General features: G+C 43.0%; 1 long non-coding RNA gene and 1 pseudogene across 1 annotated transcript; both read right to left on the reverse strand.

The window, feature by feature from the left end:
* Positions 1 to 3964: 3964 nt before the first annotated feature.
* LOC144291158 (uncharacterized) lies at positions 3965 to 21160 on the reverse strand. The gene is made up of 2 exons (XR_013358502.1): positions 20938 to 21160; positions 3965 to 5364 (listed from the first exon to the last, which is right to left on the reverse strand). It is a non-coding gene; the product is annotated as an uncharacterized LOC144291158 (long non-coding RNA).
* On the reverse strand, positions 19306 to 20812 carry LOC144291553 (tetraspanin-3 pseudogene; annotated as a pseudogene).
* Positions 21161 to 22965: the final 1805 nt, after the last annotated feature.

The following is a 22965-nucleotide window of genomic DNA, read 5'->3' on the forward strand; positions in this document are numbered from 1 at the left end:
GCCTGCTGGCCAGTGGATTAACCAGACTCAAAAGGCAGCGCTTTCAAAACCCAAAGCACCCACACCAAGGAATTAAGTCAGTGAAATATTAGCAGCCCGCGCCCGAAGGTAAAATTGGATGCTTAGTATTTGTCTGTCACATACCAAAGCAAATTACACAAAATAACTCAAAACGAAATATTTAATTAGCTGCTCTGAAATGGATTTGTGCCCAAGCCATTAATCTAATTAACCCGTACGCGTCCTCCTGGGCGGCCCTTGAGGCCAGCCCCCAGCTCTCATTTGTCCACTTCCTTGTGTCTGCGCATCTCCAAGAGCCTCCCCTACTGCACAGACTGTTTTCCGCTCCCTTGCCTCGCATATTCGTGGGGGACACTCATCATCCACAAAACAAAATAAAGAAATTGCTCCCAGTGGGAAACCTCTGCCGTTTCAAAGTGCAGGGACAAGGGGCTGCTTCTCCAGCCCGCACGGCCCAGGCCCAGGCGGCAGCGGCCTGCAGGTGCACATGCGAGCGTCGATGAACGGCCCCACAATCGTGACAATTATCCCTTGCAATACGCCCTGTTTCAAATCATCGAGTCAGGAGGCTCCGGGGGCCAAAAATTAAAATTAAAATTAAATTAAAATTAAAATTGATTAAAATTAAAATTTTTTAAAATTGTCGTTTTGTTCTTTTAAGATATTGCAGCTTATGGGCCCTCCCTGCTTTACTGGTAAATTTGACCTTATTGAACAAACACTGTAATACACTCAGAGGCAAAAATTCTTCCCACTGAAACATCAGGGGCGCAGCATTTTGAAGGCAGCGAGAGGAGGCCAATCTGCGGCAAGAGCGGTACAATACTGTCATCTAGAGGACACTCTGCAGAGCTACGGCCTTTTTATTTTTCTGATTTTTTCTATTTTTTTTTCCCCAGGCATGGAAAATAAACAAAATAAAAGGGTTGGCTTTGGTAGCTGATAATGACGGGAAGAGGAGACTCGGGTTGTTAGCTAATGAGATCCCTACTATTCCTACACGGGGGAGGAAAAGCGTTTATCTTTCACTAAGCTCTCCCAGCTGGCCTAAGAATTCAGTTGGCCTGAGACAGAGTAACAGGGGAAAAGCACATTAATGTTGTATGTACCGGAACCCCACATACAGGAGACGTTCAAAGACAGAAAGGTAAAGTGATGGGGATACGCCGTCCTGAGCTAAGGAATGGGATGGGGTCTGGGGCTTCAAAGGGGAGAGGGCAATTCACAGGCCAGTCAGATGCATAGATGATAATTAGATAATTAGATAATTAGATGATTAGATAGGCGCACAGCCATACAGGTGGGTGGCGCAGATAAAACTTCTCTGCTGGGGACTCCTGGGTGGCTCAGCGGTTTGGCGCCTGCCTTCTACTCAGGGCGTGATCTTAGAGTCCCGGGATCGAGTCCCGCATCGAGCTCCCTGCATGGAGCCTGCTTCTGTCTCTGTCTCTCTCATGAATAAATAAATAAAATCTTAAAAAAAAACAAAAAACACTTCTCTGCTAATCACTCCCATTCTGGGAAAGACACCCAATTTAGATTCTTCTAGGTAAAGTAAGGGAGGGGCACAGCTTCTCTGAGATTCTAGGGTCTCAATCGCCTTCAGCTCACGAATAGTCACATGCCAAAGTGGCACATTTTGGGGACACTTACTCCGAACCCCTGTAGTCTTGCCTTGGACGCTTTAAAGAAGTTTCACAGGGATCCCTGGGTGGCGCAGCGGTTTGGCGCCTGCCTTTGGCCCAGGGCGCGATCCTGGGGTCCCGGGATCGAATCCCACGTCGGGCTTCCGGTGCATGGAGCCTGCTTCTCCCTCTGCCTGTGTCTCTGCCTCTCTCTCTCTCTCTCTCTCTCTCTGTGACTATCATAAATAAATAAAAATTAAAAAAAAATAAAATCTTAAAAAAATAAATAAATAAAAATAAAGAAGTTTCACAATCCGGAAACCGAGTTGGTGGACTGCTCCGTATCTCAATGAACCAGTCTCAAGTATAAGCCAGTTCGGCTAAGGCGTGGTCGCATTGTAGGAGGTGCTCTTGCAGATGGGCTCCCGAAGTTAGGTCTACGTGGTGCCAGCAATCAGGCAATGCAGGAGAGGCATTTTTATGGAAAGAAAAGGGGAAAAAAGGTCAATGGTCAGAACAAATTATAAACCCAGTGTCTAGGTCCCGGGTGCTGCCAATGAGAAGATTTCTCGGTGTCAAGGTTGAAGAGTCCTCAGGGTGAGTGAGGGCAGACGGTGGCGATGCATGGTTTGCAGTGTGAGCACCTGGTGAGCGGCCGACACAGCAACAGGTGCAAAGACTGTGTAAAGAGGCTGTTGGGGTGACTCCTCTGAAGTTTCTATCAAGTTGTCCACCTCCAGTGTGCATGGCTCAGTGACTCCAAGTCACAAAAATAGGAGAGAATTAGAACCATTAGTTTTGAGAGCTGTCACCAGGCATTTGAGGAAACCAGAAGAACTCTGGGTCCAGTCCAGGTTGTAGGTAAACAACAAATTCTCGAGGAAAGTTCTTCAGAACTCGAATCTAACGTCCGCAGAAGCGTGTCGCTACGACATAAGTTTTCTCTCTACAGCCACTCTCATTTCCACCAAAGATAGCCAAGTTAAGACTAATTTATTTGTAAAGTAAGTCCAGTTTCAACAGACTTGGCCTGATGGTAGAAGGGCTACGAGTTACATACAGGCTCTTTTAAATCTGCTTTGTTGCCATTTTTCATAAAGAATTTGAGCTTGAACCATTTTTCATAAGGAATTTGAGATTGAACTTTGAAAGGCTCCTCGGGACCAGGAAATCCAAGTCAAGGAGTAGCCATCAGATTTCACCTGCAAAACCCTATAGATTTTGGCGAATTCCTCTCTTCTGGAGGTCCCCAAATATCTGAGATTCCTGCACTTTCCTCACCCAGTCAGACTGCCAGGAACCCTATTAACAAGGTACCAGGCTGGTTTTCGAAGGAGATCTATTGGCTCTGTAGAGTTGACCTTAGTTCTTTAAAGCTCTCCGGTCTTTTCTGCATCTAAGCATGTCCCTCAAATATGACATTCCAGTCAAAGCCTTGGTAATACAGTGTTTCTGATTATGCCTTGTTACAAGAAAAACAGATTCTTATTGGACTGTTGAACTTACTGAAGTAACTATATTACCATGCAAATAAGAATGCTGACAGTTTTGAATTCTGGGGGAATCAGGTAGGAAGAAAAAAATTTTTTCGTATTTGTTTACAAAGGTGTATTTCATCAATTGTTCTAAGTCATAGACAGTTGAAGAGAAGTTTCCTTAAATCTGGAAAAGCAAACATTAGAGAACCAGGAATGTTTCAAACAAGAGTTATGAAAATTTTCACCACCTTCCTCAATTCATTCATTCCCATATTATTAATTCCTGTTCTGCTTAAATCCAGTTTTCTTACTAATTCTGGAAATTCTTACCCAGTTCAGTTTTATGATCTTAAGGTTATGAGAAAGCTGTACTTGTCAAAAGTCCCTTCCATGAATCTCTTTGAAGATGAGCCACTTTTGCAGGGACCCTTCTGTAAAAGCATCTGAGTTAAAACAACAACTGTAAATGACAAAAGACTTTTTAAAAAACATCCATCATTAGAGATTGGAGGAGAAGTCATTGTAACAGAACCAACTGGGAAATCTGGTTATTTCTGTGACACACACATTTTAAAAATTTGAATCACAAGTGATAGACTAAATACCAGTACATCTCAGAAGTTTAAGAATTTTATACAGTTTTTACAATACTTATAATATCTACCTACACAAATACAACATCATGAAGACTTAGTATTATTTCTTATTTGACAATGTTTCCCACATAATTTTAACATATCAAATAAACCTAATTAGTTTAACGAATCCTTTGGAATGTTCCAGGGACCCTTCTGGAAAAATCTGAAATGTTTCTTCTAGGTCAAAAGACTTTATTTAGAATTAGATTTTGGGAAGTTTATTTAAAAAAATTTTTTTTCAAAGATTTTAAAGCACTTGGTTACATAGGATTATAGATCATTGTGAAATAATGCTTACCCATTTAGCCAAAATGACAATAAAAGATTTTAAAAGCAAATAATGTTACATACTTGTTAAGCAAAACTTAGCTCTTTTAGTTATGAAAGGATTTAGTGTTCTTAAGTAAACAAAAACCTGATAAACACAGGAAATTATTTTAGCAAAACATAGTGGGGAGTCTGCTTCTCCCTCTGCCCTTCCCCCTACTTTCTTTCTCTCAAGTGAATAAGTAAAATCTCTAAGAAAAAAAAAAAAAGGCTTATTTTTAAAACCCTTATAACAGGGCAGCCCCGATGGCGATGGCGCAGCGGTTTAGCGCCGCCTTCAGCCCAGGGCCTCATCCTGGAGACCCTGAATTGAGTCCCAAGTCAGGCTCCCTGCATGGAGCCTCCTTCTCCCTCTGCCTGTGTCTCTGCCTCTCTCTCTGTGTGTGTCTCTATGAATAAATAAATAAAGTCTTTAAAAAAAATAAAAATAAAAAAATAAAACGCTTATAACAGACTCACTCATTCCTATTCAGTTTGATCACACATCAAATTCCTTTCCCAAGGCTTTCCCAAGACTTCTTCTACAACTTTCTATGTCCCTTCTAGTTCATCCCTGGTTCTCTTTGCCATTTTGAAATAATCAACTTTAAGACAAAATTATTTTGTTTTCCCTAAACAAAAATGCATCTCCATTCCTCATCTCTTTTTGTACCAAAAAAAAAAAAAAAAAAAAAGTCTGCTTTTCCTCCCTGCAGGGTTGTTTCCTTATTATTTCTAGTAGCTTTAATTATATATGTTAATTAGAATTCTCACTTCTAAAAATCTTAATTTCTAGCAGAAACCAACATGTAAGCAATTGGGAGCTGTTAGACCAGCATTCTTTAGATTGGCAAATTTATGAATACGTTTCATAATTTCTAGAAATGTGTGCTGTCTCATAGCACTTTCAATAAAGCTCAAAACATGTTTACCAATAGGCCCAAATATATCTTCAGCTTCTCTGTAATAAGAAGACAAAAGTTAGCAAACTTAGATTTCTTTAGCAATTAATGTTTCGGTACTTGGTCTTATTTGGGAAGGACCTAGACATACGAAGAATTTTCATCATTTAATTTAGCAAAATTCTAAGAAGTTATCAAAGAGAGTCGAGGAATTCTTAAGTAGACATATCATCCATAAAACATAAATACTGCCCAAAAGGTTCACTTATAAACTTTTATCTTACATCGACTTAGTTCATTGGTTTTTAATCATTATGCTTGGATTAGTCACGAAAATTTCATAAGATGTTCAACAGCTAGGCACCATCTTTAGGCTCTTTCTTGCTGACAAAGTCTGTAACAGAGATAAACAGGAAGTTTATTTGGCTTTTAGTAAACCTAGGTTGAATAAAGGCATTAGATTTAATGCTGATCACTCTAAAGACATACCTATTTTAATTAAACCAACAAACTTCAATTAGCTTTTACTTATCAATGATTAATCCTAGATTACACAAACCTGGAAAACATCTTGGTTTTCATACTTCCAGGAGTTTTCAGAGACTCAATCCTTGTAAGTACTTGCTTTCAAACCAACTACATAGAAGTCTTTACAAATTAATTTTGGAGATAGAAAAATATCACATATTCATAATACATATGGATAGACATGAACAGATGCAGAGTGTCTTACAGTTACTAATATTTGTGGAGAAGATTTTTCTTTGGTCCGAATTCCAAATACTTCCTCTCTCCTTTTTTTTTTTTTTTTTTTTTCTTTCTGAGAGGAAACCTCTCTCTACAGTTTGCATTTCAAATAATGGCTCTTAGGTCCCAGGGAAGTAGGGATAGAAAATCTACACTACAAAGTCACAGAGGAAGTATCCAAGTTTCTTCTAGAAGACTTTGGTTTCCTAGGGACAATACTTACAAGCCTTTTAAGATAAAGAGGGGAGGTTCTGGGATTGGTGAAAAGGACACTGAAATTTTTCACAGCCATATTTCTAGTGCTGCAAAGATTTGTGAGATAAGGCCAATTATTTTTAATCTCTCAAGGAATTGGGGGTTTCTTTCCCTCTGGGTACATAGTTTTATTCTAACTTCTGGGGGAAAAGGCTATTAAAAATTCTATTAGGGGCACCTGAGTGGCTCAGTGGTTGAGTGCCTGCCTTCTGCTCAGCGCGTGATCCTGGGATCTGGGATCAAGTCCCACGTCAGGCTCCCTGCATGGAGCCTGCTTCTCCCTCTGCCTGTGTCTCTGCCTCTCTCTCCGTGTGTCTTTCATGAATAAATAAATAAAATCTTTTAAAAAAATTATATTAATGCTTGGGGAGCCTGGTGGCTCAGTCAGGCATTCAAATCTTGATTTCGGCTCAGGTTATGATCTCAGGGTTCTGGGCTCAAGCCCCATGTCAGGCTCTGCTCAGCATGGAGTCTGCTTGAGATTCTCTCTCCCTCTCCCTCTGCCCCTCCCACTTGTGCTCACGCTCTTTCTCAAATAAATAGATAGATGATAGATAGATAGATAGATAGATAGATAGATAGATAAAATCTTTTTTAAAAAAAACTAAAATTTTCTATCATGTTCTAAATATTAGCTTCCAATCTGGCCAACTTTTGATTACAGACCTACTCTTAAAAAAGAAGAAAAGTTCTTTTAAATGTCTTCTCAGTTTTCAGCCAGGACAAACAGGAAGTATTTCTGGCAGTATTAAATAACCCCCCTTTTAAGAGGAGTCCTCAAAGAGGGAACAAAGGATGCTACCTTTCCAAGATCCAGTCCGTCCAAAGAGAGCCCAAAGAAAGAATTGAGAGTGAACTTCCTGGGTCTCGGGAGGGCCAGGTATCTTGCATTCTCTTATGGGAGGCCTCTTGGGGTTTGGGTTAAGCCATAAAAAGGCTTACTGGTTTGAGTCCTTGTTGAGAGATCCTACTTGTCCTGGCCGCAGGATGGACCCTTTGAATTGGCTACACTTGAGAGGAAAATAGATTCAGAGAGCTGTTGTCCTAACTGATTTATTGGCACCAGGCAATTCCAGGCAGGCAAAATGACACAAGCAAGAAGGCCATAGCTCTCCAGGGACAGAATGGATGAGGCACCAATGGGTCTGGATTTGGAAAGGAAAGGGCATCGTGAAATTTTATTCTCTTTTTCTATCAGTCCCTGAACACAGGCTTTCAGCTAACTGTTTGGAGGAGGAAGGCCTCACAGCAATTCTGGTCATCCGTTTCCCCTGTGGGGTGGGAGGATGATGCCTGATTTATGCATGGCCACTGATCTTTCTAATATTCTCTAAATTTGGTAGAATCGTCTGCAAAGTTCTGCTGCTATAGAGGGGACATGACCCTTTGGTGAGGGTCTAGGATACGCCCGCATAGGAAGGCTCGAAGCTGGCCGAGCCCATTACCGAGCCCAGCAAAATAAGCTCTCCTGCCAGTCCCAGGCTTCTCTGTAAGATTCACTTCCTGACTTTCAGCCTTTACAGGGGTCACCTATACACTCTAGGCCTAGAGATTGGGCCTCAGTGTTCTCTGTAAATCCTGCAGGAAAAACAGGAAGTTAAAACAGGCAGGTGGGGCTGGATTTTGAGAAGGGGAATTTAGTTTGGATTTAATTTTTATTCTAATTTCTCTTTTTTCATCTTAGGGGAGTCCCTAAGGCTAGTCATTGTATTTCTTTGATTCCTCTTTTTAATTTGTCTCCCCACAGGTGCCAATAAATCAGTTAGGACGACAGCCCTCTAAATCTATTTTCCTCTCAAGTGTAGCCAATTCAAAGGGTCCATCGTGCGGCCAGGACAAGTAGGATCTCAACAAGGACTCAAACCAGTAAGCCTTTTTATGGCTTAATCCAAACCCCAAGAGGCCTCCCATAAGAGAATGCAAGATACCTGGCCCTCCCGAGACCCAGGAAGTTCACTCTCAAAGACGGTCTAAGGAAACAAAGGCCTTCGTGGCCCAGGTGGTAAAGGGGGCGTAGTGCTGTTTCCCATGACCACGAGAGATGCTTCCAGCCACAATCCCATTAATCCATGACACCAGGCAGGCACTGCAGAATTGGGACATTTCCAGAAGGTTGAAACAGCAAAGGCCCCTTAAGGACTGAGACCACTTATAACAAACTCCCCAGAGAGCAGACATGGCCAAAGACAACGCTGCTTGGAACTCCAGTCTTTGGCCACCAGGCTGTACCTCAGGAAGTCCCCTTTTGGATGGGAGAGAACAGAGGGAATATTTCCACTGGTCACAAAAACCAAGCTCTCAGGTCATAGAATAAGATGGGGGGAAAAAAAAGCCTCATTTGGTTTTCTGATGTGTACATGAGAGCTTTGACTAGGCCTTGAGGCTCTCAGAGGCAAACTAAAACCTCTCAACCTGTGCCCACCGATTTTGCAGCTTTGGCTTCCAAGATGTGCCTTAGCGACAGCCTTGACCTCATGTTCACCTTAACCCATAACAGACGCCAGGTGAGGACTCGGAACTCACCCGTCCATGAGGCCCGCTGGAACAGCAGTCATAGAGGGCCCATGCCCGTGTTGTGCCCTAGGGTTTCCTTCCTTATGACAAACCACACAAGAGACAGAGGCAAAGAAATACGGTGACCCTCTCTGGGAGAACAGGGATCACCGGGGTCACGAAGACCCAAGGAAGTAGCTCTGCAAATACTTTCTCCCACTAATCTAAATTTAGAAAAGGAAAAGAGGACTTTCACCTCTCTGCTGCCACTGTAATCCTGGAGACTAATGTGGTAAGAATTCTTCCCTTTGGCCAGCTCTTATCAGACGTCCCAGGATCTTTCTAGCACAGCAGCTTTAGGTCTACCTGACTGGTTTGCTAAAACTGCTGGAGAGGAGAAATTTTTGTTTACCCTTCAAAGGTTCCTCTGGCTGGTCTAAGAATTAAATTGGCATGACAAGGATTAGCAGAAGAAAATCAAATTTAATTTTCTATGTATAGGGACTCCTCATACATGAGAGTTTCAAAGGCAGGAAGGTAAGATGATGTATATATGCCATCCTGAGCTGAGGAATGGGATAGAGGTCTGGGGCTTCAAAGCGGAAGAGGATAATTCACAGGACGATAAGAAGGGAAGATGCTTTGGGGCACCTGAGTGGCTCAGTCGGTTAAGCATCTGCCTTTGGCTCAGGTCATGATCTCAGGGTCCTAGGATCAAGCCCCACTTCAGACTCCCCGCTCAGCTCACAGTCTGGTTGTCTCCCTTTATCTCTGCCCCTCCCCGCCGTTCATGCTTTCTCATTGCTCTCAAATAAATAAATAAAATCTTAATTTAAAAAAAAAAAAAGGAGAAGAGAGATGCTTCATAATTAGATATTGGCCCTGCCATATAGATGGCAGGCAGGCAGATGGGTCACTCAAATAAAATTGATCTCTGCTAATAACTCTGATTCTGGGAAAGACCCCAGTTTAGTAGATTCATCTAGGTAGATAAAAGAGGGGGCACAAGTCACTTTTAGCTCACAGGGTCTCAATCGCCATCAGTTCAAAATAGTTCACATGCCAAAGTGACACATTTTGGGGAGATTTGCTCTGAACACCTTTACTTACATGCCTTAAATCAGAGCTCTCCAAACCTGTTTTTACTTCTCCAGACCCTGGGGTATTTGGGAGGTTGAAGAGAGGAGTGGGAGTGCTGACCAGGAGGAGGAATCACAGGCTCAGAGGGCCCCCTGAGGGAGTGAGCAGGCCCGGGCTTAGTCGTGCCCGGTCTTCCTTTCTCTTCGTATTTGTCTGTTTAAGGAAAGCTTAAAGATTTGTATTTGTTTGTGAGATCTCCAGATGCTTTAATTTGGCGACTTTTAGAAAATTACCAGTGCAGTCTGAATAAAACACATCTGAGGGCCAACTTTGGCTCAAAGGGCAGCCAGTTTGTGACACTTGGAAAGGAAGAGAAAGTGTTGCTGGTGACTGCTGACCACACGAGAAAGGAAGAGAAAGCCTACAAGGTTGTCATCAGCTTGGAAATCTGTCAAGTGCGATTCTGTGCCTTGCCCAGAAATGCCTCTCCAGTCAAGTGGGAAGACAAGATTCTAACCTAACATTAGCTTTAGCTTCTCAGCTCTAGAACTCAGAGTCTTGTGTGATGTAGAACTGAATGAACTACGCACAGTTTTCCATGTGCAAATGCAATTAGCTACTTCCCCCTCCTCCTCACACAAGCCAAAGTGTCCGCAATGCTGACTCCCGAGGTTGTTAGGCCAGTCCTTTCTCCTAGCCTGGGTTAGAGCGGAGAAATCTCCCCCAGGAATCGTGAACCAGGGAATGGAAGACCCAATGAAAAGAAAGGAAGGAGAAGAGAGCTTAGAAAAAAGTGTCCAAGGCAGAAACGGACAAAGAAAGCAGGGCCTTTTGTTCTGATACTGTTTTCAAAGAATTGCAATACACAAGTTGAAAATAAGCAATACAGCCACAATGTCACATCACACAAGAGAGTTAAACAAACCAAAAAATCCCCAAAGTGATGCCAAGCTCTGCATGTGTCTCTACTGAGCAAATGCATGCTTGCAGGTGGCGAGCACAATACCAGGCAGGCTGGGACGATGTGCACCCTTCAGCTGACTTGGACCAAGGCGCTGAGTGTGCTGGGCCTCCCCTCTTGATGAAATCATCGCAGACCTACGCTATTCCAGAACAAAGAGGACCCTGACATATGTTTCAAAGTTGATTTAGCTGATCTCATAGGCTTTCGATAAACAGAGAAGTAAAGGAGGGACCTCTCAAATACGTGTACAAGAGACCGGGAGCGCAAGTGATGAGTGTAGGGTTAGGGGGTGCGTCCCTCTCTTCTTTCTTTATTGATCCATTTTTGTCTTCTTGCTCCACCAACGTATGAAAACAAGGTATCAAAATCACCCATTGTAACTGTGGATCTTCTAGTTCTCGCTTTAATTCTGTGGGGTTTTGTTTCGTGTGTGTGTGTGTGTGTGTGTGTGCGTGAATTTAGGCAATGTATACATTGTGTGTATATACATATAGGTAAGGTCTACACCCAACATGGGACTTGAACTCATGGCCAAGAGATCAAGAGTCGCATGCTTTTGCAGCTGAGCCAGCGAGGTGCCCCGTTTCACGTATTTTAAAGCTCTATTATCGTGTGCGTACATACAGAATTAGAGCTCCTGAGCCTTCTTGGTGAATTAATTCATCATTATGAAATGTCCCTATTTATATGCAATAGCAGCCTTCGTCTCGAGGTCAACTTTGTGCGAAATTGATATAAGCACAGCAGCTTTCTCATGCTTTCTGTTTCACTGTGTATCAGTTTCCCTCCTTTCATGCAAAATGTATGTATACCTACATGTGCTTAAATCACATCATTTATAAATAGCATCTTGTTGAGTCTGACATTTTTATCCAATCTCTGCCTCTTAAATGAAGAGTTTAGTCAATTCACATTAAGTGATTAATATGATTGCGTTTAATTCTTCTTAGTATTTGTTTTCTGTTTTTCCCATATTTCTTATTTGTTTTCATCGTTCCTCCATTTCTCTTTGCTTCTTTTAAGTTAATCAAATTCCATGTATGTTATTTATTACTTCCATTGAGGTTTTAGCTACCATATTCCTTGTAGTGCTTGCTCTAGGGATTACAATACTCATCCTCACTTCTCACATACTACATAGAGTTAATCATCGGCCTCTTCGTGTGAAACGTAGGATGCTTTCAGGAGGATGGTTCCACTCCTGTCTTCTGTGCTATTAGTGTCATATATTTTATTTTACATTTAATAAGTTCCAAAACACGGGACACCTGGGTGCCTCAGTGGTTGAGCATCTGCCTTCAGCTCAGGTCGTGATCCTGGGGTCCTGGGATCGAGTCCCACATCAGACTCCCCACAAGGAGCCTACTTCTCCCTTTGTCTATGTCTCTGCCTCTCTCTCTCTGTATCTGTCATGAATAAATAAAATCTTTCAAAAAAAATAAGTTCCAAAACACAACGTTCTTTAAAGTGCCATGTGTTTTTCAAAGTTAAAAAAATAAGTATTTTATATTTATCCATTTATTCACCATTTCTAGGGGTTTTCATGACTTGCTCTCTATCCAAGTTTCCAATGATGTCATTAGAAGCTAAAAAACTCCTTTATCATTTCTTGTAGTGCAGGTCTGCTTGCCATAAATTTTCTGTTTTTATCTGAAAATCTCTTTATTTCATCCTAATTTTTGAAGGGTATTCATGCTAGATAGAGAATTCTTGGTTAACAGGTTTCCCCTCTTCTTCCAAAATGTTAAAGATGTTGCTCCACTGTCTTCTGGCTTTCATTGTTTCCTGTAAGAATTATTTGTCGGATATATGTGCCTCTGTAAATACTGGGCCTTTTTCTCCTGGCTGCCTTTAAGATTTTATCTTTATCTTTGGTTTTCAGAAGAATAACTATAATGTGTCTAAGCGTGGTTTTCCTTGTACTCATTTAAGATTGCTGAGCTCTTAGATGAGTAATTCGTTTTCTACCAAACTTGGGGAATTGTCAGATATTATTTCCTCAAATACTTCTCTCCCCTATTCCTTCTCTTTCTTGGACTCTTCATAGACAGTCTAACAATCTCCCATAGGTCACTGAGGGGTCTGTTTTTTGTTTTCATCTTTTTTATCTTTCTTCCTCAGGACAATTCTATTGCTCTCTCTTCAAGCTCATTATCTTATTCTTTTGAACTCTCCAATCTACTGCTAAATTCATCCAGTAAACTTTTCATTTCCAGTATCATGACTTAGTTTTAGAATTTCCAGTTGGCTCCTTTTTATAGTGTCCATTTCTCTACTGAGATCTCCCATCTGTTGATTTATTGTGTGCATCTTTTCCTTTTTCTTTCTGAACATACATACAATGGTAGTAGTAGTCTACTAAGTATAATTCTGGGTCCTATCAAAGTCTACTTCTATTGACTGGTTATTGTTTCCTTGATCACAGTCAGCAGAATCCTAATTTCTCATGTGTCTGGCAAGGTTTCATTGTATGCTAAACATTGTGGGTGATATAAGGAGTCTGGTTTATGTTGTTTTCTTTAAAAAAGGTTTGTTTTGTCCTGCAAAGCAGCTAATTATTGGCAAATTTCCTTACTCTGGCTTGTGTTTTTTCCTTGTTGGCGTGGTTCTGTTTCATATTTATTCTTCATTGCGAGATGAGGCCTTTATCAGAGGGGGATGGAAAATGTCGTCTGTAAAAGACCAGGTAATAAATATTTTAGCCTTGTGAGCAATACATGGCCTCTCTTTTTCTTCTTTCTTTTCTTTCTCCTTCTTTTCTTCTTCCACCTCCTCCCCCTGCTGCTCCTTTTAAACAAAGTTTTCTTAAAAATGTGGAAAACACACACACACACACACACATTCTTAGCTCATGGGCTACACAAAAAACAGGCCATAAGCCAGATTTGGCCATAATTTCCCAACCCCTGATCTAGGGCACAGTTCCTGCTCCCAGATGTGGCCTTTATGAAATCTCAACTGGATGCCCAGTGTTCACTGAACACATTCCATTCTGGATTGGCCATAATTCAATGTCTTGCAGCACTGCACAACTGCTGGCCCATCAGTAGCCACTCTTTCCTCACCCTGAGTATGTACAAGCCAGCTCTCGGTTAAGAATCCTTAAGAGGAGTTTATGTGCCATTACACCACACTACAGCTCAAAAAATGCCCCAAAAAGGGAGCTGGATGATTGTGTAGTTCACCTGACGTGCTTTCTTTCTCTCAAAGAACATTGGTATTACTTGTTTTTTAATGCCTGAAACTAACTTCCTCATATATATTGACGTACTTCACATTGTTTAGGGCAGATAAGTTACTCCATCAGGATCATAATGAATGTCCCAGTAAGTTCCAATTAAAATAGACTGAGTCCCCTTTTCAATGATTCTGAGATCCATGGGTGGAGATGCGCAGGGGCAGATGATGAGAATGGGCAAGATTTACAAAAATACAGTTTGTTAATATAGGACACTTGATAGCAAGTCAAGAGATTTCTCAGAGAAAACATCACAATGGATAAGAGAAAAGGGCAAAGGATTGAGTCAAGGGGAAAAAATAAAGGTGAGAGCTACCTGAGAGCTAAAATGGAAAGATCTGTCGAGCAAAAGGCGAAGTTCAGCCTTCCCTAAACTAATTTTTTCCTCCAAGATTATACACGTCAGGAATGTCCCAAAGGTCAATGTCCTCATTGTCTATAATATGTTCTTATCCTCAAGGGAAACATTGATCCAAATCTTATTGTTACTCCCATTACTCTCATAGATGATTTTGCTCTCCTCTATTCTAATATCATTGAGTCCTATTAAAAAAATTTTTTAAAAAGCCACCACCACTGCAATCTGGTCATCAACTTCTGGCTTTCCTGTCATGTTTACCTGAAGACTTTACAATAAGCTACAGGCTAAAAGTAGGTGGTTAACAAAGACACACATCCTCAGAACCTCAATTAAAAGGACAAGTTACTCTTCCCTGTTGATACTTTAAGTAATGGATTCATTGGTACAGATTTCTAAGCTGACACCATCTGGATAACTGCCGAATATGGCAGGGGACTGAGTCATGATTTCCAGGACTCTTAGCCCAGAAGCATCACCTTTTTTTTTTTTAAAGATTCTATTTATTTATTCATGAGAGACACACAGAAAGAGGCTGAGACATAGGCAAAGGGATCCCTGCAGAGATCCCAATGTGGGACTCAAACCCAGGACCCCAGAGTCACGCCCAGAGCCAAAGGCAGACACTCAACCACTGAGCCACCCAGGTGTCCCTAGAAGCATTAGCTTTGTAAAAGCAGACTGCAGGGCCAAAATCCTGTGCAAAAAGTATTAATTACATGAGCTGAAATGGATGAGGTGTCTATAACTGTGGTTGTTTTGTGATATTTACCTTATTGTAAATTGGTATTATTTTTTTTAAGATTTTTTACTTAATCAAAAAAAACAAAAAACAAAAAAAAAAAAGATTTTTTACTTAATCATTTGTGTGTGAAAGAGAGCACGAGCAGTTGGGAGGGGCAGAGGGAGAGGGAGAAGCAGACTCCTATTAAACAAGGAACCCGATGCAGGGCTTGATCCCAGAACCCTGAGATCATGACCCGAGCTGAAGGCAGATGCTTAACTGACCCAGCCACCCAGGTGCCCCTATCTCAGTATTGTTTTTAATGTTCTATTTTCTTCTGGGCATATGATAAAGCCCTTCTCTCTCTTGATCTTGATCTTTCTTGATAAACCCCTTAGATTTTCTTGATCTATCCCTAACCTTTATTTTAAACTAGGTGTCAGCAAACTGTGGTCCATGAACCCAATCCAGCTCACCGTAGGTCAAATTTAGTCAATGAAGGCTCATCGTTTACATGTTGTCTATGGTTTCTTCATGCCACAGTGGTAGATTTGGCACAAATCATGCTACAGAGATCCACAGCCCACAGGATGGAGAACATTTAGAGAAATGTCCTGTATAGAAAGGTTTGCTGATCCCTGTTTTAGGCTATGCTTTGGAAAACTAAATAAAACATTTAAATTATGTTTTGTTCTCACTGACACCTCAAAATTCAAAGACAAACATCTTTTACTAAGTCTCTTTACTTTTAAAAACAGAATAGTTTACCAAGAGTTCAGTAAGAGGTTCTTTTGGTTGTTTTTTTAAAGCAAGGTACAGTTACAAAAATGACCTGGGTAACCAAAACTATACTTAAAGAATCATACAGAAATAAATCTCATTTAATCATGTATGATAAGCCCCTCATTGGGGAATGGAGGTTATGCTTCATATGTGGAATCAGGGCTCATAAAACCTTCCCAGGAGACCATTCTAGCACCTCTTCCGTGGTTTTGGAGGTCCTGGAATCATATATAGAAAAGAAAATAATTTCCAGGCAAACTGGGTACCAAGCAGATTTAGGGGACCTCAAGGAATGAGAGAGATTCATTCACATTTACAGGTACTCCAGGCAAAACTGGTAGAAATAAATTTCACGGGTTTGGTTTTCTAGCCACAGAACATGAATGCAAATAAGAGCAATAAAAACCTCTTTGGAATAACAGAGCCTATTGAAAATACAATACTGGAGGGGCACCTGGGCGGCTCAGTCGGTTAAGGACCTGCCTTCAACTCAGGTCATGATCCTGGAGTCTTAGGATCAAGCCCCGCATCGGGGTCTCTGTTCCGTGGGGAGTCTCTCCCTCTGCTCCTTCTCCTGCTCATGCTCAATGTAAATAAAATTATTTCTCTCAAATAAATAAAATCTTTAAAAAGAGAAAAGAAGATACTGGATTCCATGGAATCAGACAGAGGGTACTTTTTTTTTTTTTTTGGCCACAGTAGTTGTTTAATACCACATGGCACTGGATGTTGACCATACTTCAAGGAAATTCATGTCCATATTAACACTTCTTGCTTCATCAATGTTAATGAGTTAATGAATCAGAACAAAATACAATGAGACCAGCTCTAAAGATCAAGAATAATCCTCAGGGATTATTTATGATCAAAAGGAATAGCTGTTAGGAAAAGTGTCCAAAAACCTGGAAGTGGGCAAAGGGATTTCTGCCTATCATTTCAGTGTTGTGTTGAACATTGTCCAACAGGCCTGTCTAGAGTTATTCTGATTTTCTGGAATTGTCTTATTTATTTACTATCTACTTTTTTTTTTTTTTACTATTTACTTTTATTTACTCTTACTTACTATTTAGGATATTTTTAACTCTGTAAGTGTAGGTGCTAACTCGTAAAACACAGATAGATAAGCTTGCACATTATTTTTGTTCAATGTGAATGAAAACGAAATTTGTCCCTGGAGAGGTACAAATGAAAATATAATAACCCAGAAGTTATATTTTATTTTATATATAATTTAGCAATCTCTTTCTAGCATGCTTTAATGACTTTATGCACCCAGTCTCTTCAATTTTCTTTGAACTAGCTTTACCATTCTACTGAATCCTTCATTAATCAATTTAACAAATCTTTGACATAAACCCATTTAAAAAATTAGGTATATAATCGTTCACTACCTTCCTACATGCTTGGGTAAGATATATATGAAAGCTAGAGAGATCATGTGGTGGTTTTTTTTTTTTCTCTTAAGATAATAAAGATTTGAGCCTGTTTCACAATTGTTAAAAATGCCATGGCAAGAGAGAGATTCAAGATACAGTAAAGAGGAGGCAAGGAGTCAAGTCCCAAGAAAGGCAGGAAAGCACAAAATTCAAAAACAGGAATGGCTGGATGACTCTTGGTTAGAAAATTAACCATCTTCTCCTGTAAAAAAGAGGAAAGGGTAGTTGTAGACATACATAATTTTGTAGGTTCAGGGATGAAAAGATGAAGATGTTCATACCAAACAAGCCATCTGTTACTGAGCCCGAGGGCTTGGAGGCGCGGTGGTGACATGAAGGCCGCGTAAGGACTTGAGTGTCCACCAGTAGAAGTGGAAAAGGGGGCCTGTTTGGAAGAACCTGGAAGCCCGAGTTGAAAAGGAAGTTAGTCGGCTCTGCTAATCCCTCTGTGGGACTTCTGGTGGGGAAATCTGGGACACGTAAGAGCAAGTTCCAGGCGACTGCCGTGATGAGTTGTGAAATTCTGGAAGAAAGCCAGGATGTGGTTGATGAACACAGAGAAAGGGGATGGCACCAGAGACGAGGCTCCCTGACAAGGAGCCAGCACCAAGGAGGCACAGGGAGAGGGCAGGGATGGAGTCTACAATGGACAGTCCCTGATCATGACAAGATTTCACAGTGTGAGCGGCATTGCTGCCATTCAAGTAACCAAGGGTCTTGGTCCTACCTCTCAAAAGACTTTGAGGTGGGGCACGGGGTTAGGCTGGTAAATGCGACTTCATGGAAGGAGGTAAATGTGACACGAGGCTGTCACACGCTGGTAAAGAGCAGGCTCTTTTCCATAAGGGCAGCACCTGACCTCTCCCAGAAACTCCACGTGCCTGGGGGCTGACGATCACAAGGAAGCAGGCCAGGTCTGGAGAGACCCAAGAGGTGCCCAGCACCCGCACATCCTCTCATTTAATTCTCACAACAGAAGAAGGGAGGCATTCGCATCCCAACGTCACAGCTGAGCAAACGGGCTCTGGGTTATTGGCTCAATACCAGAGGCAGGAAATATCGGGGCTCACGCTCAGAGCTATCAGGACCCCATGGTCCATTTTCTTAAATACAACCGCACGTAGTCTCCTAAAGAGCAAAGAAAGAAGACAGAACTCAGGAGGTAGAGCAATGTGGAAAAGGCACTTAATTTCCCCCAAGATGTACATTCAGGGGACGCCTGGGTGGCTCAGTTGGTTGGGCGTCCCTGCGGCTCAGGGCCTGGATCAAGCCCCGCCGAGTGGGAAGTCTTTGCCTCCCTCTGCCTCTCCCCCAGCTTGTGTGCTCACTCGCTCTCTCCTAAACAAATAAATAAAATCTTTTTTTTTTAAGATTTATTTATTTATTTATTCATGATAGACAGAGAGAGAGAGAGAGAGAGAGAGAGAGGCAGAGACACAGGCAGAGGAAGAAGCAGGCTCCATGCCGGGAACTCGATGTGGGACTTGATCCCGGGTCTCCAGGATCGCGCCCTGGGCCAAAGGCAGGCGCTAAACTGCTGAGCCACCCAGGGATTCCCAATAAATAAAATCTTAAAAAAAAAAAAAAGAAAAAAAGATGTGCATTCAGGCATCTTGTTTTTTCCAGGGGGGAAGGAAAGCACCCGGTTGCCCTGTGAGAATTGCCCTTTTACAGGCAGCAAAACTGTATGTCCGTATGAAGAAATTAAGATACGAATAGCAGAATCCATAAAAAGAAACGAATCTCAGAAATAAGACGAAGAAGCCGGGGCCTTTGTATCTATCTGTTGCACCTGATTGCTCGGGCTCAGATGCTGCTTTCGGAGTGTTTGCACAACTCGGTCACTCTCGTCCTTCAAGTTGTCTCTGGAACACCGGCTGAGCTCACCTGCAGACCGCCAGCCCCCCAGCCCCTGCTGCCTGGACATTCCCTATTGCCTTCAGCCAACACGCCTCTTGTTTCTTTTCTTTTCTTCTTTTTTTTTTTTTTTTTCAGGGGTGATACAGAGTTTATTGAATTAGATTTTTCTATTTACTTTTTTTTTATAATAAATTTATTTTTTATTGGTGTTCAATTTGCCAATAAAATAGATTTTTCTATTTACAACGGAGATCACATCTACATACTATTTTGCTAGTCTACATGGGTACATTAATGCTAACGAGTTTAGACTTACGATGAATGGGCTCAATCATACAAACACACACACACACACAAACACACACACACACTAATTGTTTTAAAACAGTAGTGCATACATTATACTCCTCCTAAAAGCCAGCTTTGATTAAAAACTGCTAGTTTCAAAGATCAGTCTGATTTTGAAGATGAACCAAGAGACACACTGTATGATTCTAAAATCTATTTTAGCAATTTTATACAGTTGCTATCTTACTGAACTACAGTATATATATATATTTTTTTAAAGGACACTGACAAGGGGCACCATCTGGTGTTAACTTTCACTGCAGCTGGTTTCCTCCCTCTCCCCCCAAGCACCTTTGGCCCAGAGTTCTCCACCATGCAGACTGGAAGGGCCTAGAGATACTCCGGCAGCAGCCCCGTTACTGCAGGGACCTAACAGAAGCAGGCCTAGGCCCTCTTTTGATTCTCTCACACTATGCAACCTGCAAATGGTTCTGAAATTAGAACATAAACTGCCATACTTAAGAACTTAGGAACACGGAGAGTCCGCTAGAACACAGAAAAAGAAACTCCTAGGTGGGCAGGGAAATAGGTGGGCATATGAAGAGCCAAGCTGCTTTGTCCAACACCCGTGTGCTTTAAATAGATGAACTCAGGCCGCCAATAGCGTAGACCTGTTCAATTCACCCTCCAAATCAGAACGAGACTAAAAAGCTGAGGCTTGCGTTTTCTCACATGCGTACGTTCCACCGGTGATGAGGAGCTCATAAGCAGGGTCTCTACTCCTTCTGCACAATACGATGCATGCACATAACATGCCCAGCAGCTGAATAGCTGCAAATGCCAGCGCTGCCCAGATAACATGCATCATGATTTCCTGTAGCTTCTTTACAACTAGAGCCTCACTTCCCTCGGCATAGAGGTTGGAGGGGTGGGCCAGGCTGCCATTACAGCTGCTGGCGGTCTCTGTGCAGCAGCTAAGAGGGACACTCTGGTTTTTGGTTTCTTTGAACCAGTCTGTATTTTCCCAGTCTGAATAGTTGTGAATTCCACAACAATGCAGCTGTCTCTGTACATAATCAACAGCCCGGCTAGCAGCATCAGGGTTGGTTCCATTGTAGGTCTTATACACTTTCTGAATGCTGCGATCGACCTCAGTTTCCACCTTTGCTCTGTAAACGTATCCCAAAACCACAACAACAACTTCTGTGACAAAAACCAAGAGTAGGATGATGACAAACGTGGCAAGTCCACAGCGGCTTTCTCGGACTGTGGCACAGCAGCCAATTAGGCCAATAATGAAAAGCGGGGCTCCTACAGCTATGGTCACTACAGCGGGAAGGAGAGTACGCACATCTTCAAAGAAGTGGTCATAGTCCTCGTAAGTGATAAAGACATAGGCTCCCACATAACATAAAATGCCAGGTGCCCCCCAGAAGATGAGGTTGAGGAACACCGCACTGGCCCATGGTGCAGCCCCTGCCCCAGCCGCTTGTTTCTATTTACTTACTGGACACCCCCCTCTCCCCCTTCCCAGGACGTAGGCCCCTCGGGGGTGGGTCTTTTGTCTGTTTTGCTGCCTATTGCATTCCCACCGTCCAGAATGGTTTCTGGCACATGGTAGAAACTCAGGATATTTTAAGATTCATCTCGGGGTCAGGCACGTGCCCAACGACACCCCTCTGCCTCCACACACACCCCTGCCCTGGAGATCAGAGTTGCCCGGTTAGACGCGAGAGCTCACCTGGTCCCTGGGGCAGACGTTCCTAATCACTCAAAATCTGTTTCATCCTCTGTCTTCTCAGCAGAACCGCGGTTGTGTTTGGGGGCAGCAGCATGTTCCGCCCAGACAGGCACATGTGCATCAATGTGGAATCATCCTGCGCCCCAGCTTCCCCAGCTTGGGGGGGGGGCTGTGGCAGGAGCACTGGTGGAGGAGCCAAGAAAGACGGTTGCTGGCTGAGGCTTCCTGCAAGCTCTTCCCAAGGGAGTCGTGTCCACTGGCACCCTCCCCCCCTCCGCCGTGCTGCCTCTGCCCTTCTTCCTGCCTAGCACGTGACTGGGACCCAGAGGCAGCACGAGCTGACCCGGGGTGGGCGCCCGGCATCTGAGGGCATCACGGAGCCACCGTGCTACCTCTGGCCTTCCAGGCATATGAGGAAAACCGAATCCTGGACCTTTCGAGCCCCTGCCTCGTTGTGTTTGCTGGGACTTGCCAGGGAGAGCCACCCTCCTCAAACTTCTGAAGTCAAAATTGTGCCTCCCCCCTTTCCTCTCCTTCAAATCTGGGCCTCGCCATCCACTTGTGGGAGAGTCCGCTGTGCTTGGCGCTCACCCGGCCAGCTGCGTGGTAGCCCGTGGCTTGTTTAGCAGCCCAGTGGGTCGGGGCAGGGCAAGTACCACGGACAAGAGAGTGAAAGGCCAGTCGTGTTTTCCTGTGCAGGCCTAGAAAATGTTGGGTTCCCTTGAATTTCTCTAGTGGGGGGTGGGAGCGGGGGACGTCCCAGAGAGAGTGGAAAGAGGGAATGAGATATTTCCCAAATGTGGAGGAGATGAGAGGAGTCCTTTGGTCTATGAGCTAGGACTAAAATGCAGAGATATAGTAAGTGTTCCCCGAATCAATCAGAATTGTCCCAGGGAGATTTTCGAAAAATGTAGATTTGAAATCTCTAGCTTAGTATTACACAAAACAGCAATTACCAAGATAGGCCCCTTACATTCCACGTTTGAGAAAGCTCCTTAGTTCCACGGAGTCACACCTTGGCTGGGAACCACCGCCTGAGTGGTTTCACGATACAAAATCCATTACACGTTTAGTTGCGTCCAACAACCCCCCCTCCCCCCGGCAAATTCATATGTTGAAGGTCTAACTCCTAATGTCAGTGTATTTGGAGACAGAACCTACAAGGAGGTAAGTTAGGTCATAGGGTGGGTTCCTAATCCGATAGGACCGGCACGCTTTCTGGGTGTGTGTGGGTACGTACACGCACACGTGCGCCCCGTGTGAAGACACAGCAAGACGGCAGCTGTCTGCAAGCCAAGAGGAGGACTCTTATCAGAACCAACCTTTCTGGCACGGTGGACTCTCAAACTGAGAAAACGGGCTTCTGCGGTTCCAGCCCCCCAGTCTACGGCGTTTAGTTGCAGCCATCGTAGGTGGCGACTACAAAGCCTCTAACGAAGGGTGGTGACCACTCTGCTAATTTTACTCCCCACTGCTCCCCATGTTCTGTCAAGAGTCCTACTGGTTCCCTGAAAGACCCTCCTCACTCTCACCCTTATACTTGCCTCCCTCCATTTGGAACCCAAATTGCTAAATATTTACTGAGTATCTAATTCAGTGGCAGGTGCTCAGAGGGAATTTCAGGCTATATAAACTAGTGTGTTTGCCCTTCAAACTATCTGGAAGCATCGGAGATAAAATAAATACAAGAGAATGATTTTTCCCATGCTTAACCCTTTCAAGGATTTCCCACTGATCTCGGAATTAAGACGAAAATCTTCAGTACGGCCGGCGAGGCCCTGCAAGGTCTTGCCCCTCTCTGGCTCTCTTGCTACCATCCAGCCATACTAACCTCCTCTCTGCTTCCCGAACACACCTGCTTCCTCCCTCCTGGAGTGTTCCTACACACGCTGTGACCACCACCACCACCTGGGCCACTCCGAAACCTCGAAACCTCGTCTCCTCCTTGCCTGTTTCCGACCGAATCTGCAGGGTTAAGTGCAAATGTCACTCACTCAGCAGGACCCTTCCTGACTTTCAAGTTAAGTT

Source organism: Canis aureus, chromosome 2 (assembly GCF_053574225.1).
Source record: "Canis aureus isolate CA01 chromosome 2, VMU_Caureus_v.1.0, whole genome shotgun sequence".
Classification (NCBI taxonomy): domain Eukaryota; kingdom Metazoa; phylum Chordata; class Mammalia; order Carnivora; family Canidae; genus Canis; species Canis aureus.